General features: G+C 43.6%; 1 protein-coding gene across 7 annotated transcripts in view; it reads left to right on the plus strand.

Moving 5' to 3' along the window:
• Positions 1 to 9,679: 9,679 nt before the first annotated feature.
• Positions 9,680 to 14,425, plus strand: part of ZMYND11 (zinc finger MYND-type containing 11) — a 99,777-nt gene continuing 95,031 nt past the window's right edge. For 5 of the 7 annotated variants that reach the window (XM_053359775.1, XM_053359780.1, XM_053359777.1 and 2 more), the window contains exon 1: positions 9,681 to 9,938. The gene's annotated coding sequence lies outside the window, so the exon portion shown is untranslated. Of the gene's footprint in view, positions 9,939 to 14,425 lie in introns of all 7 variants that reach the window. The other 2 variants (XM_053359778.1, XM_053359779.1) reach the window with 1 other exon arrangement.

The following is a 14,425-nucleotide window of genomic DNA, read 5'->3' on the forward strand; positions in this document are numbered from 1 at the left end:
CTGTGGCGCTGTGGTCTAAACCACAGAGCCTAGGGCTTGCCGATTGGAAGGTTGGCGGTTTGAATCCCCGTAACGGGGTGAGCTCCCGTTGTTCAGTCCCTGCTCCTGCCAACCTAGCAGTTCGAAAGCATGTCAAAGTGCAAGTAGATAAATAGGTACCGCTCCAGCGGGAAGGTAAACGGTGTTTCCATGTGCTGCTCTGGTTCTGCCAGAAGCGGCTTAGTCATGCTGGCCACATGACCCAGAAGCTGTACGCCGGCTCCCTCGGCCAGTAAAGCGAGATGAGCGCCACAACCCCAGAGTCGTCCGCGACTGGACTTAATGGTCAGGGGTCCCTTTACCTATCCTAATAATCTCTGGCATCAAATCTGGCTGTGCAGTCACTGCTGCTGCATGCTGAGTTGATGTTTCACAGCGAGCACGGCTCCATATCCTTTTTTTGGTTACTCACTGCTAGTTCAGACAAAGAACATCAGTGTAGGAGGAACAAAGTTATCAAAATTTCCTTTTTGCTCAGCTCCGGAATCTTTACTTACAGTGCCACCTTAAGATTTAAGATGGTAAAACAGCTGCAGTCTGAGGGGGAAATATCGCACACAGTGCCCTCCATGCTTGCTGCTTTCAAATGAAATTAGATCTGATATATAATGCAACTGTTATGGCAGTATTGAGATAACTGCACTGATGCAAAATATTTCAATATGCTGCTGTTATGGCACATAAATCTTGATGTCAATGTATCTGTTCACCTGGAGTCAAACTTAGCAAGCTTTAGGCATCAGGCAAAAATTGTTCTGTTTTCCCCATGCTTTAAACGATTTTCAAGTTTGCCTATTCAGAAGCTTGCTGTTGCTGGAAAATTGTGTTTTTCATTTAACTATTTTTCATTGCACTTTAAAATAGCCTTTAAAATGTTTTATTGAAAGGCAGGATATTTTAAAATAAATATACTAATAGATATATTTGTGTAGGTGCTTCTGCTCGGTTAGTGCTGACCCATGGCAGGGCCTTTTCAGTGGTGGCTCCCTGGTTGTGGAATGTCCTTGCTAGTGAGGTGTGCATGTCTCTATCCTTAACTTTCAGGAGGAATTTGAAAACATTCCTGTTTACCCAGCCATTGGGTAGCTGAAGAATACTATTCCTGGCAACTTCAAAATCACTGGATGGAAGTACCGTATGCTTTTAACCGTAATTGTTTTTAGAATGATTTAATTTGTTTTAGAATGTTTTGCTTTGTTGTTGTTTATTTTTCCATCTGTTTGCTGCCCTGGGCCCCTTAGGGAGGAATGGTGGGATAGCAATTCAAGTAACCACAACAACAGCAATGTAGGTTGACCATGATGCTTGAAACAATCACATTGTCATATAAAGTAGAAATGGGGAACCTCAGGCAGGGGGCGCTAAGTATGGCCTCTAGATATCTCTGTCTAGACTGTATGATTTTCCCCAGGCCATGCCCCCTCACCAGCCCTGTTTTGCAACCGCAGGTGTTTTGGTTTGGCTGGAACGTGCCCTTAAATTGTGATAATCCTTACCTGGATGGAGGATGAAGAGATGGTGTGTGGATGTAGAAACCTCTGACTTTTGCAGGGCTGGAATGTAGCCTACTGTATAAAGGTAAGAACCTCATCTGTTGCTGGTGGGTGTACTTTTGCCTCTGGTTCCACCCATATTTTGCTTCTGGTCTTCCCCATTGCCAGCACACAATCTCTGAAAAGTTGTGCATTAGGGAATGCAATCCTCAGGCTGAATTCCCACCCCATCCCACCCCACCTCTCATATAAGGTTGGACCATATATTGATGTAAATGAGAAGAAGAAGAAGAGTTTGGATTTGATATCCCGCTTTATCACTACCCGAAGGAGTCTCAAAGCGGCTAACATTCTCCTTTCCCTTCCTCCCCCACAACAAACACTCTGTGAGGTGAGTGGGGCTGAGAGACTTCAGAGAAGTGTGACTAGCCCAAGGTCACCCAGCAGCTGCACGTGGAGGAGCAGGGAAGCGAACCCGGTTCACCAGATTACGAGTCCACTGCTCTAACCACTACACCACACTACACCACAATGAGAGACCCATTGCTTGCTGGTGCACTTCTGTTGTGCCTACAAATCCATACTTAAGCTCAAGACCACAATCCCTGTACCAAAGAGAAAAGAGGAGACTCTGACTCTCACCAGGCAACTTTAAAATGTCTGTTGATTGTTGGTTGTTTTTAAACACAAGATGGTGGTGAAACAGTTAAAAGCATTATCATCTCAGCATGTAAATTATCAGCTCAAACAGAGCTAATATGATATCACATCCTATCTCAACACCTTCTTAATTTGGACTGCAGTGCCTGTGCCAGCATTTTAACAATTCCAGGAAGAGTTATAAAACATATTCACTAGTTCATAACTGTACAGAAATTCATGCAGAAAATGCTATGATGAATAACAGGGCCCACAGGCATGTCAAGCTACACATTGGCCTGGATTTATATTTAGCTTAAATTACCAAGATCCGGGGCTCTGGAGCGGTGGGGCTATTCCAGTTGGAATCAATAAATCTTTCCTAACGTAGGTTCGAAAACATATAAATCATGTGTGCTGCACTCACTCTGAACTGGATCGGGCAACCCAAACTTACTCCATCTTGAAATGAATAAGAGCTTGCAGAATTTGCAGGTGGTTAAAAATGAAAGCAAGCAAAATGAACTACATTGCAACTTCTTCTTTTACCTAACTCTTATTCTTCCCCAAAAAAGGTGCTGCTGCTGCTGTCGTTGTTTTTAATTAAATTTGTATATTGCTCTCCATCCAAAGATTGCAGGATGGTATGCAACGTAAAAATACAAAAACAAGAAACCAAAATACATAATAAAACAAAACCGAAGCCCTCCCCTCCCACAAACACCTTTTAAGATTGTTAATCAGCCAAAGGCCTAGTTGTAGAGAAACGTTTACGCCTGGCACATAAAGTAGCAAAACAAGTGACTGCATAGCATAATACTCCATGGAGAATGGGCCTATCTATTAACCATGACGGCTAAATTGTTCAGAGGCCACAGAATACCAGCTGCAAGCAGTCAAGGGCTTTGGGAGGAACAGCATCTTCATATCTGTAGGAAATGAACAAACATGCCAATTCTTACATTCCTTCTCTTCTTGTCCACTTATTTCCCACTAGAGAGTGCTATGAAAGCCCTTCTTTCCCTGAAGTTGTTAAGATTGTCTGGACAGAGGAACTGATGGCGAATGCCTCAATCCTGGGTAGGCAAACTAAGGCCCGGGGGCCGGATCCAGCCCAATCGCCTTCTAAATCTGGCCCATGGACAGTCCAGGAATCAGCGTGTTTTTACATGAGTAGAATGTGCCCTTTTATTTAAAATGCATCTCTGGTTATTTGTGGGGCATAGGAAAATTCCTATTTCATTTTTTTCCTTCAAAATATAGTCTGGCCCCCCACAAAGCCTGAGGGACATTGGACTGGCCCCCCTACTGAAAAAGTTTGCTGACCCCTGGCCTTAACCATCCTAGCACTTATCAGTTCTTAATAGTAATTTTCATAGGGAGATTGGCTGATTGCTTTCAGTAGCGGATCTTCTACATCAGTTCCAAAGTGGACAGTACTGCCCCGGGGGTGGGATTACCTAGGGGGGTACGAAGAAGCAAGTGGGGAGCAACTGGAGGCGTAAACGACTGTCAGACTTTGAAAAGCTGGTATCACTGGATCAAGTCCATCAGTGTTGTTGAATTAATTAAACTAAATAGTTTTAACTGGGTTTTGAATAAATGGAAATCTGGGAGTCAGTCTGACAGGGCCAAGGCAGGAAACCAGGCAAGGACAGGTACAGGATCTCTGGCAGGATCTAGCATACAGCAACGCTGCTCCCACAACCTGGGGCGGGGTCCGACGGCCTTTTATCTTTGTCGGCTGGTCCTGATCCCCCGTCCTTTGGCAGCCGGTCCTGATCCCCCGGTGACTGACCTTCCTGTTTTGCCCGAAAGTGAGCACTCCTCCTGTGAGTACTTAGGTCTCTCCTTCTCTCAGACCTTAGACTCTGCAGCTCGGGAGACGTTGGTGGGTTACTAGACCCAGGGGCCGCCTCAGCCTCCCCTGACCAAACCGGTAGTGGAGCAGCTGTAAGTGATGGCCCAGCTGAAGGCAATGAGGTAATCCCCGCATCTGGAGCCAGGGCAGTCTCAGGCCCCTGACTCGGCCCAGCTGGTGTTTGTTACAGGGGAACCTGTGCAGACTGGGACTCTTCAGGATCAGGCCCCAGACTTGGTTCAGATGATGTTTGAGGCAAAGGATCTGGTGCAGACTGAGTCTCCTCTGATTCCAAGTCCAAGTCCAAGTCCCAGGCCATCACACTACCTACCTACCTCCTGCCTTTCAATCAAATGATTTCCAAGGAGTCAGGTGCACTATCCATCCTTTTGTTTCTCTGAACTATGGAAAAGTCACTGTGCCCTGCCTCTCAGCTCTGTGGCCCTGGGGCAACAGGCCAGTTCTGGCACATAGCAGGGAATGAAGCTTCCCGTGGTTGCTTGTTCTATAGCCGACGACAGCCCATGGGGAACATTTGCAAACCAAGTATGTTGTGGGCACCATACACACAGCACAATCAAGCACACATGGAAACCCATTCTATCAGCTGTAACGAAATGCTTTTAAGCCTAATTTTGGCAGGGTGGCAGTGGTGAGGGCCTGTATGCCTACAGGTGACACACTGGTGACCTCTGTTTTAAAACACTTTGTTTATTTGTTGCATTTATATCCACCTTGTTCTACAAGGAGTGCAAGGTGGTGTAAATCTTTCTCTCCTTCTCATTTAACCCCCCACAACAACCCTGTGAGTTAGGATAGGCTAAGAGGCAGGGACTGACCCAAGGTCACCTAGTGGGTTTTATGGCCAAGTGGGGATTTGAACTCTAGTTTCCCAGGTCCTCGTCTAACAGTCTAACCACTACACCACTCTGGCAAAGCATATATTATTATGCTTTAGGAAAGATTAAACTTATCTGCAACTCGTTGCACCATGGAAGAGCTCTGCAAATGCCACACTGATGTTGCTGTTATATTTGTGAATGGCAGCAGTTCCTTGTGATGTGCTGCAAACTGGCTTCAAAGCCTTATGATGTATTATTGCAACCTGGCTTCAAAGCCGTTCTAGGCTTCAAAAGTGGTTTGTGAAATAGCAGAGAAATAAAACCAAGCTCCTCACCCAGATTCAGCCCTGCACATTTCTGAGGCAGGGTCCAAAGTAGTAAAATAGCAGGAAATGTAGTATCCCATCAACGGATAGATTTGACTATGGGAGGTCTTAATAGAAATGACTGCGCTACTGCATTTGTGCTCAGCTTTGCTCTGAAGGCTCTGAGCTTTCAGGAGATTAATAGTACAAAGTCTGGAATACCTCCAAGCCAACCAACTTCTGACTGGTTTACATCATGCTCTGTTCATGAGCACAGCGTGATCCTGTGGAACGAAGTCAGCCATGAAGTAGGTTAATCAGTAAAGGAGTAGGTCTCCAAACCGGGATTTTATGCTAACCTCACAAATCAGAATTTGGTGCCGAAGCTTCACTCTGCTGGGTACCTATTTGAAAATAACAGTTTGAATCAGGCGTGACTCCCCTTATAATAATAACTGTAAACAACAGCACAATAGCAGCGGAAAGAGGTGCTTTTATTCCAAGGGGAAGCGAAGAGACCCTCTGAGCAAATTGCTGAAATAGTGCAAACAGTAACAGCTCAATTTTTTGAAAGTGAGCTGAATGAGGTTTAAATGAACTTTTATGTCTGGCCATTACAGAAACTGTGTATATCAATTAAGGCAAAAACTTTAGGAAAATAATATGTACGGTAAAGGAAACATGAGGGAATGTGGTGCTTCCTGTAGTCTTATGCTGTTATAGTTTGTTGAAGAAAATCCCAAACAGGGCTGGGTAAATGTGTCAGTTTTGGTTTCCTCTCAGTTTCTTGCTTTTCAGATCTCCACTTTTCCATGAAGTTGTTACAGAAGCACTGTGGATGGAGCCTTGTGAGAGGGGCAGGCACATGGATAAAATATAGACAGCAGGGCTGGCCCATCCGTGAGGCAAGGTGAGGCAACTGCCTCAGGGGGCAGGACCCATAGGGGTAGCAGGTCTGGCCTCTAAGGAATGCATCATCATCTGCTACTATTGCCACTGCTGTGGTGGCAGCGAGAGCTGTGGCATGCTCCTTGGAGGCTGGGTTTTCCATCTCCTTGAAAGCCCCTCCCCGCATAGCACCTTGCCTTGTTTCCATTGCAGCACGGAAAGTCCGAACTGTGACATTTTGCCCAGATGCACTATGTCAGTTTGTTCTGCAGAATGCTGTTTTTAAGAAGTGAAAAATGGGTTGCTTGTTTATTTAGGAAATTTCTGTACTTCTCTTCACAGAATCCATCCCAGACTGGTTCGCAAATTAAGCTAAAATTACAATAGCGGCAAAATAATCCTGCGGCAGAGTAAGAAAGAACAAACACCTTTCCAGTGCCTCATTTTGGGGCCATTCAATTACCGGTAACTGAAATGCATGTGAGAATAAAAACATCTTAACCTGGAAGCTAAATGGTTACAAGCTGGGTACCACTGGGGAGGATGTTCCGCAACTGGGGTTTTATGGATGAAAATGTCCTCTTCCTAGTTTTCAACCACTCAACGGCAAATGATGGCAGCGTTGTGAGAAGATTGGTATTGGAGAAGGCTGTCCACATGGTACCTAGGTCCCAAGCCAGGAAGGATAGTTTAAAAGTAGCACCTTGAAACTGAACTCAGAAGCAAATTGATAACTGGTGTAGATTTCTCAAGACCAAGATATGGAAACCGTGCACCATCCCAGGTAATACCCTGGCTGCGGTATTTTGAAGTACAGTGGTACCTTGGGTTACATATGCTTCAGGTTACATATGCTTCAGGTTACAGGCTCCGCTAACCCAGAAATATTGCTTCAGGTTAAGAACTTTGCTTCAGGATGAGAACAGAAATTGTGCTCCGGCGGCGCAGCAGCAGCAGGAGGCCCCATTAGCTAAAGCGGTGCTTCAGGTTAAGAACAGTTTCAGGTTAAGTACGGACCTCCGGAACGAATTAAGTACTTAACCCGAGGTACCACTGTACTGTAATCAACGCTTCTGAAGCATCTTCAAGATTGAACCCAGACAATTTTAGTTAATCTTAAATATATTTAGTGGAAACAAGCCAGCTTCAAAGCACTGTTTATGAAGCTACCTTGTTTTTGCTAACAATAGCTAAATTTAACCATAGTTTAGGGTATGGACAACACACCATGAAGAAAATTCTGGTCTCTTCCTGCAGCTGCATTGAAAGATGAGAGGGGAAGGGAGAGCAAGTGAGGTTCGCATGCTAAACGTAGCCACCCACATTATAAGCATACATGTATGTTAACTTCCTCAAAGGAAGAAACATCTTAAACTTTGAAACCTTTGTACGTTGGGAATCAATAAACTTGAGATGCATTTTTAAAATGTGGTTACATTATTACAACATATTATTTTCACTAATGAGGCGATCCTGATTTTGAATTAGCAATGAAGCTGTATATGGGATTTTTCCCTGAGATTTTCTGGAATGCAGGACCACTACATAAATTCATATATGACATGCAATAAGTAACACTGAGAGAATAATTGTTACAAGATGTTCGAGAACTGAGCACGGCTCCAAACATCTTTCTTAAGAACTGTATGGGCAAAATTAAACCTATAAATTAAAGACATTAAACACAATTAAATCAATCTCTCTGTGCATAGTTTTAAATATAGATTGTGTCCGGAGTGCCAATTTGACTTTTACGTTCCAAGTTCAAAAAATGCTTCAGTACAGAAATACTTTTTTTCCCTTAAAACTTTCAACAAAAAATGGAAATTGTCAATCATTGTTTGGGAATTGTGGTGAATTGGATGAGGGCCAATAAACTGAGCTTGCACCTTGGGAAGATGAACGGTGGGTTGGTACTTACTGTGTCCAGGAAAAATTGGCCAGTTGTATTGCATCCTTGTAAACCGCTTAGAGATTATTATAGCCAAGCAGTAATGTAAATAAATTGTGTAAATAAACAAATTTCCTCATTTCCCCCCAAACCATTTGAAATATTCCAAATTGTAATACAGCCGATTCTCAACTTAAATATTTTTTTCCCAGGATGCTTGCCCCTTTTCTGCCAAGTGTGTAAAGTTGAATGGATGCATAAGTTAAATGTGCGTAAGTTGTGAGTTACTTGTACAATAAAATATTATAGATGAGAAATAAAATAAATAAAAGGAAATGAATGCACCAATTAAAATATGATTAAAATTTTTACAAGAAGAGTTTGGATTTTATATCCCGCTTTATCACTACCCGAAGGAGTCTCAAAGCGGCTAACAATCTCCTTTCCCTTCCTCCCCCACAACAAACACTCTGTGAGTTGAGTGAGGCTGAGAGACTTCAGAGAAGTGTGACTGGCCCAAGGTCACCCAGCAGCTGCAGGTGGAGGAGTAGGGAATCGAACCTGGTTCACCAGATTACAAGTCCACTGCTCTTAACCACTACACCACACTGGTTCTCAATTGCCAGAACAGGCAGAATAGTGTTCTGTCAACAACCCAAGCATTTTTCAGGTGGTCTATGAGGAAAAATGTTTGGGAACCATTGACTTAGAGCAACCCAATTCCTATAGTTTTTGTAATTATTATTATTAATTAAATTTCTATACTGCCTTTCATCTGAGGATCATAGGGCAGTTTAGTTTAAACAAAAATATGTAACTTAGTTACAAACAAAAACAAAAACCTCCGCCCATAAAAGCAATAGTTGTCTGCATTTCTCACACGTACAATTAGAATTTGATTTTTAGACCGGCTGTAATACATTTCAGTTACTACTAGCCCTTCGTTAACACCATTCACAAGAAAGGCTTGGCATTCATTTTTAGTTAATGTGCGAAAACATCCTCAAGTGAATTGATTGGTAGATAACATTTGCCACCTTACAACCAGGCACCTTGCGGATTATCCTGCCATGTTTGTGGCTCAAAATGCACTGGATTATTAAAGGACTTATTCTGATTAAAGCATAATCATGATCAGATGAATTACATAATGTTAAATCGTCATCGTTAATTAAGTTTACAGACCTAGACAAGAGGCTACTAATGCCTGATGGTTATTTTAGCATTTCGTCACTGTCACTTGTAGGGATGGGAAGCAAAACATGCTGAACCCACCAATAAAATAATCCACGTTCGTTATATATATATGTATATTTTATAACACACACACTGGCATTTGATGCCTGCAGAAACCCCTTGATCTCAAATATATTTCTGAAAAGGCTGCATTTATTCATTTTCCCTTCTCTCCCTCCCACTCCCCCCAAAACACCTCTTTTAATTTATGATGGACAAAGAACTCCAAAAAAGAGGAGAGTGGACCATGCGCAAAAATTACGCACGCCGTGGCAACCTTCTAATTTTGTGAGATGAGAGCACATATGTATGTTATCATGGCTTTTTTTTTTCTTTTTTCTTTTCAATAGTTAGGAGAACCAGTGCTCTTGAATTGCTCTCTCTCCCTTTAACCCGGCATAATAAAGCGAGGGGCGGAAAGAAAAAGAAGCCAACGGCAACTCCACCCGACGCCGCTAGAGTTCTCCTTCTCCCAAAGATCCGCGGCTCCGTTCTTTTAAACCCTGTTTACCCCCAGAAAGCTGGAAGTGTGGACAGACAGGGAGAGAAGAGAGAGAGAAAAATTCAGACACAATAAAACTCCGATGGGGGGAAGAAATATGTAGGAGGAGGAGGAGAGGAGGAAGGAGGCAGCAGCCTTGGGGGAAGAGAGGATTGAAAAGTTTCGCCTGGGTTAACTTCTCCTCTTCTTCTCCTTCCCTCTCCTTTTGCAGCCACAGAAAGAGCAGCAGCCCAGAGCACAAGGTGAGAGAGACGCTCTTCGGTCTGGGGAGGAGGAGGAGGAGAGCAAAGGGGGGCGATTGTGGGGGGAGAGAGAGAGAAAGAGAGGCACGACTTTGAAATTTACAGCCCTGTGGGAGAGATTAGGATGTGCGCCTTTCTGGGAGAGATTAGGGTGGGTGGCTGGGTTAGGGAGGCGAGGGGAAGGCGGCGTCTCCGGCGTCTTCTTTTTTCTTTTTAAATATATGATGGAGGATTATAAACATGGCGCCTTAAAAAAAAGAGAGAGAACGAGAGAGAAAGAAACCTCTACAAAATCATGTACACACCCGAGCCCACAAGAGGAAAGGGTTTTGCTTTTATTTTTTTTGTAATGGGGGGAGATTGAGCCTGCGAAACATGCCCCTTTCTATATGTATATATGCGTGCAGTGCACAGATGAGATACATGCAGCACATATAAGGTCTCAAATGCGTGTGCGTGGAGATCGCGGCTGCAAATAATAATAATAATAATAATTGGTGGCGCCCACTGGTTGGGTATTTTTCGTCTTCTTCCCTGAATCGTGTTTGGTTTCTTTTTTTGTCGTGCAAAACAAGAATACGGGGCGGGAATGCATTGGTCGCCGATTTTATCATCCATAACAATTCTCTCTACCCCCCCACCCCAACACACCCTGTTGAGGGTCTTAACGATTTTATGGGGGTTTTCTAGCCGGTATTAAAAGTTGCATCTGATGTACCTGCGGGCAAGGTGGGGAAGGGGCTTCGCGGGGCAGAGGCGGAGAGCCTGGGAGAGGAAAAAAGGTGCGCGCGCGTGTTAGACAAGCGGGGAGCGGCGTTGGCGAGGGTGGTGGGAATTACTTTCCGGTTGCGGCCTGCCCAGAACCGTGGAGCCGGGACCTCGAGTGGCTGGGCACGCCGGGCAAGGCGCAACCCTCCCCGGCCTCAACCTTTCTCCTCTTCCCCTCCCCTGCGCGGTTGGGCCTCCCAGACGGAAGACGCCTGTTTGCTTCCCTGCGCGTCCCTCCCTCCTCTCCCATCTCGTCTGGCTGTGGCTGCTTTTGGAGGCAGGTTTGGAGCGAGTAATGGTACGGGCTGGGTGGGGTGGGGTGGGAAGAAGAAGGGGAAGCTTTCCCCATAGGGAAAGTCAAGGTGGGAGGAGACGGGGCTGCTTGAAAGCCCTCCTGCCCCACAACACCGGGGGAAGGGGGGAGGGGCCTACCCACGCCCACTTCCCCCCTCCCCAAAAAAGAAAGGTGAGGGGAGACGGTGGGTTGGGTCTCTCTGCCTGGCCCTCCTTGGTGAGGAATAATAGGGCAGGTTTTACCCTTCAGACAAGGAAAAGGGTGGGAAGGTTATGCTCATTGTTGTTAGGGGTGGACAAGGCTTAAGAATAGCTGGCCCCCTCCCCCCAAAAAGACCTCCCCCCCCCGTGGGGTAAGGCAGTGCATGAGGGTTATTTTGGGTGAAACTGACTCTCCCCAAATGGGAAAGGTTGATGCAGGAATGCCCTGCATTGTCAGGCCTACAGGATGTGGGTGTTTGCCAAAAAGAGAGGGAGATAAATGCACAGGTTATTACTTGATTTCCCTCCCCAAAAGGTTTTTTTTTATTATTTTAAAAAACACAATAACATAAAGGTTAATGGCAGTGCTATTTTTCTAGAAAACAAGGTGCTGGAACTCTCCTTGAACACCTCCCTTGTTCTCTAGAATGGCAGTGTTGCCAGAACTGAGTTCTGGCGAGTTCTGGCTGAAAAAAAAGCCCTGGTTAATGGGTACATATTCGGGAGAACATAATGTTCATAAGTTTTGACTTCTTAAGGCTACTGGTGTCCTCGCTGAAAGGGTTGTGAAGGAGTGTTTGAAGCTCAAATGGGGATTTCCCTCACCCTTTCAATCAAGTTTTGATGGATTCTGAACTGAGTTGTTTAACTGGTTGCTTCATGTTAACATGGTGTACATCCCTTTTAATGGATGAAGGATTGTTTCTGGTCTACTGGAGTTCTTCACTGCTTTTTATTCCAAATTAATGTAGTGTAGGTCTTCTTTCTTCAAGGCTGCTGGTTTGTGTAACTTGGTGGCTGGGGTTTGTCCCTGTTGCACAAAACGTAAGCATGCAAACGCTTCCCCGATGTGTTGCAAGGATAAGGTTGTGCCATCAACACAGGAAGGGGGAATTTAGACTGTGGGGTGAAATGTGGTCCTACAGGCCTTTCTGCCAGGCCCTCAGGATTCTCCCTAGACCACACCTCTCAACAACCTTGCTCTGCCTGCCTTGAACTTTACTAATGCTTGCCCAGTTGGAGGATAAAGAGGGATGTGTGTGAGCATTTGTAGAAAGAAGCATACTGTACAAGGCAACATTGAATGGTCAGTGGCCCCAGCCAGCTTTTGCGTGTGGCCCCCTAGAAGGGAATGCGGACTTCGAGTTGAAAAAGGATCCCCACCCCATTCTAACAGTTGAGTAGTTATGCTGGCATGCTGTTGTATCATGTTATGCTCTCTCAGTGCTCCTCTAAAGTGAATAATGGCCTAATGCGTCTAAATGTTTAATGAGATTGTAAATATATTTATTACTTTTTTATTCCATCTTTGCTTTGTGTAGCCAAAGGCGGCATACATGGAGTTTCCAGGTAGTTGATCAAATCTGGGCCTGTTTAGTTTCAGCAGCACTGCTTCAAAATGTGCCTTCAAGAGCTGTGGTGTCTTGTTTTGTTTTCTCTGTGGGTTTGTGAAGCCATCACACATCTCCCTCCAGAGACATTCTTTTCTCTAGCCCTGTCCTACAACTAATTATGTGTCCTCTGATGAGGCATTTCCTACTATAACATCTCCTTCATAGTGTAGCTTGAGTAGAAAGGTAAAAAAACCCCGAAAACCATACTGAAATAAATCTGTTAGATGTTTTAATCCCAAGTCCTATATTCCACCAATGAAATGCCACATTGTAAAAAAGCTACTCTGTGTAATCCCCCCTGAAAAACTTAATGAATCATAATAAAACAAAACATTGAGGAAATTGGTCCTGCTGCATCTTTAAGCATTGAAAACATATTTTTTAAAAGATTTCAATACATTAAATATAGATCCCACCCACCCATTTTAGTTGTATTTCCAAAATAATGAATCATGCATATTCTGCTGCCACAGCAGTATAAGAATCTGGATCAGGAGATTGCTTCTCTTCCATGAAAACCTAATTATTTTTGTTTCGCCCATTGCTCAAATTCCAGCATTTAAATTCCCATAATATTTATTATTTTAAACTGTTCCATAAACAAGTAATGAATAGGGTGGAATTTGCAGCACAGAAATACAGCAGGTTATGTTGTATTATCATATCGATATATGAAATATGAAGCACTCCACAGCTGTGGAGTTTCATTATATTCTGTGGTGTCTTTATATGCTGGGGTCCCATGAAGCATGAACATAAAGAACATATATGTGACACCCCTTACTTTAGGATGCATCTCATATTGCAGGGCATCTGACAGCATTGAGAGAATTTAGCAATTTCAGCCAGATCCTGACTTCATGACTCCATCACCAGCAGGATAACATATTTGTATTTTGTGATACTTAATCCGGTATAATTACCGTATTTTTCCGTCTATAAGACTAGGGTTGTTTTTTTAACAAAAAAAAATAGGTTTAAAATTGGGGCTCATCTTATGCACGGGTGGTGCTGAGGGGTGTTTTCTTAATTTGGAGTCCCCCAAAATAGGGGGCATCTTATACATGGAAAAATACGGTTATTCACCACACTTCCTTCCATTCACTAATACAGAAAATGTAGATAGCCCATAACCCTTATTGGAAAGATGTACATATTTTTAAGGGGTATCTTATTGCCAACTTTTATGCTGTTTGTATTAGTGGTAATCAGCCCTGCCTCCAAATTGTGCTCTATGAAGAGTTAGTTGTTGTTTATACCCAGCTTGGGGATATCCTAATAATTCTGTAATTCCTAATTTCTATGGAGAACTCAAATTTTATTCAGGTGGGGGGTTTTAGGGATTTCCTTTTATATTGCCATTTCAAATGACGTACATATAAACAATGATAACCAGGCACTACAGGCCTTGATCTTTCTGTCTGGTTGCACAATACTCTTCAGAAACAGATTACTTTCTGTTTCTTTATGAGGAATGTCACATAAATGGCAGAAGATATGACAGCTGTGGCTTTAGAGTTTGGTCTGTTTCTAAAATAACTTGGACAGCACAAGCCTTGGTAGAACACGGAGCTGCAAATTTTATATTACACTTTTCCATGTGCAAAATCCTATGGAGAACTCAAATTTTATTCAGGTGGGGGATTTTAGGGATTTCCTTTTATATTGCCGTTTCAAATGATGTACATATAAACAATGATAACCAGGCACTACAGGCCTTGATCTTTCTGTCTGGTTGCACAATACTCTTCAGAAACAGATTACTTTCTGTTTCTTTATGAGGAATGTCACATAAATGGCAGAAGATATGACAGCTGTGGCTTTAGAGTT

The sequence above is a fragment of the Podarcis raffonei genome, chromosome 12 (genome assembly GCF_027172205.1).
Source record: "Podarcis raffonei isolate rPodRaf1 chromosome 12, rPodRaf1.pri, whole genome shotgun sequence".
Lineage (NCBI taxonomy): Eukaryota > Metazoa > Chordata > Lepidosauria > Squamata > Lacertidae > Podarcis > Podarcis raffonei.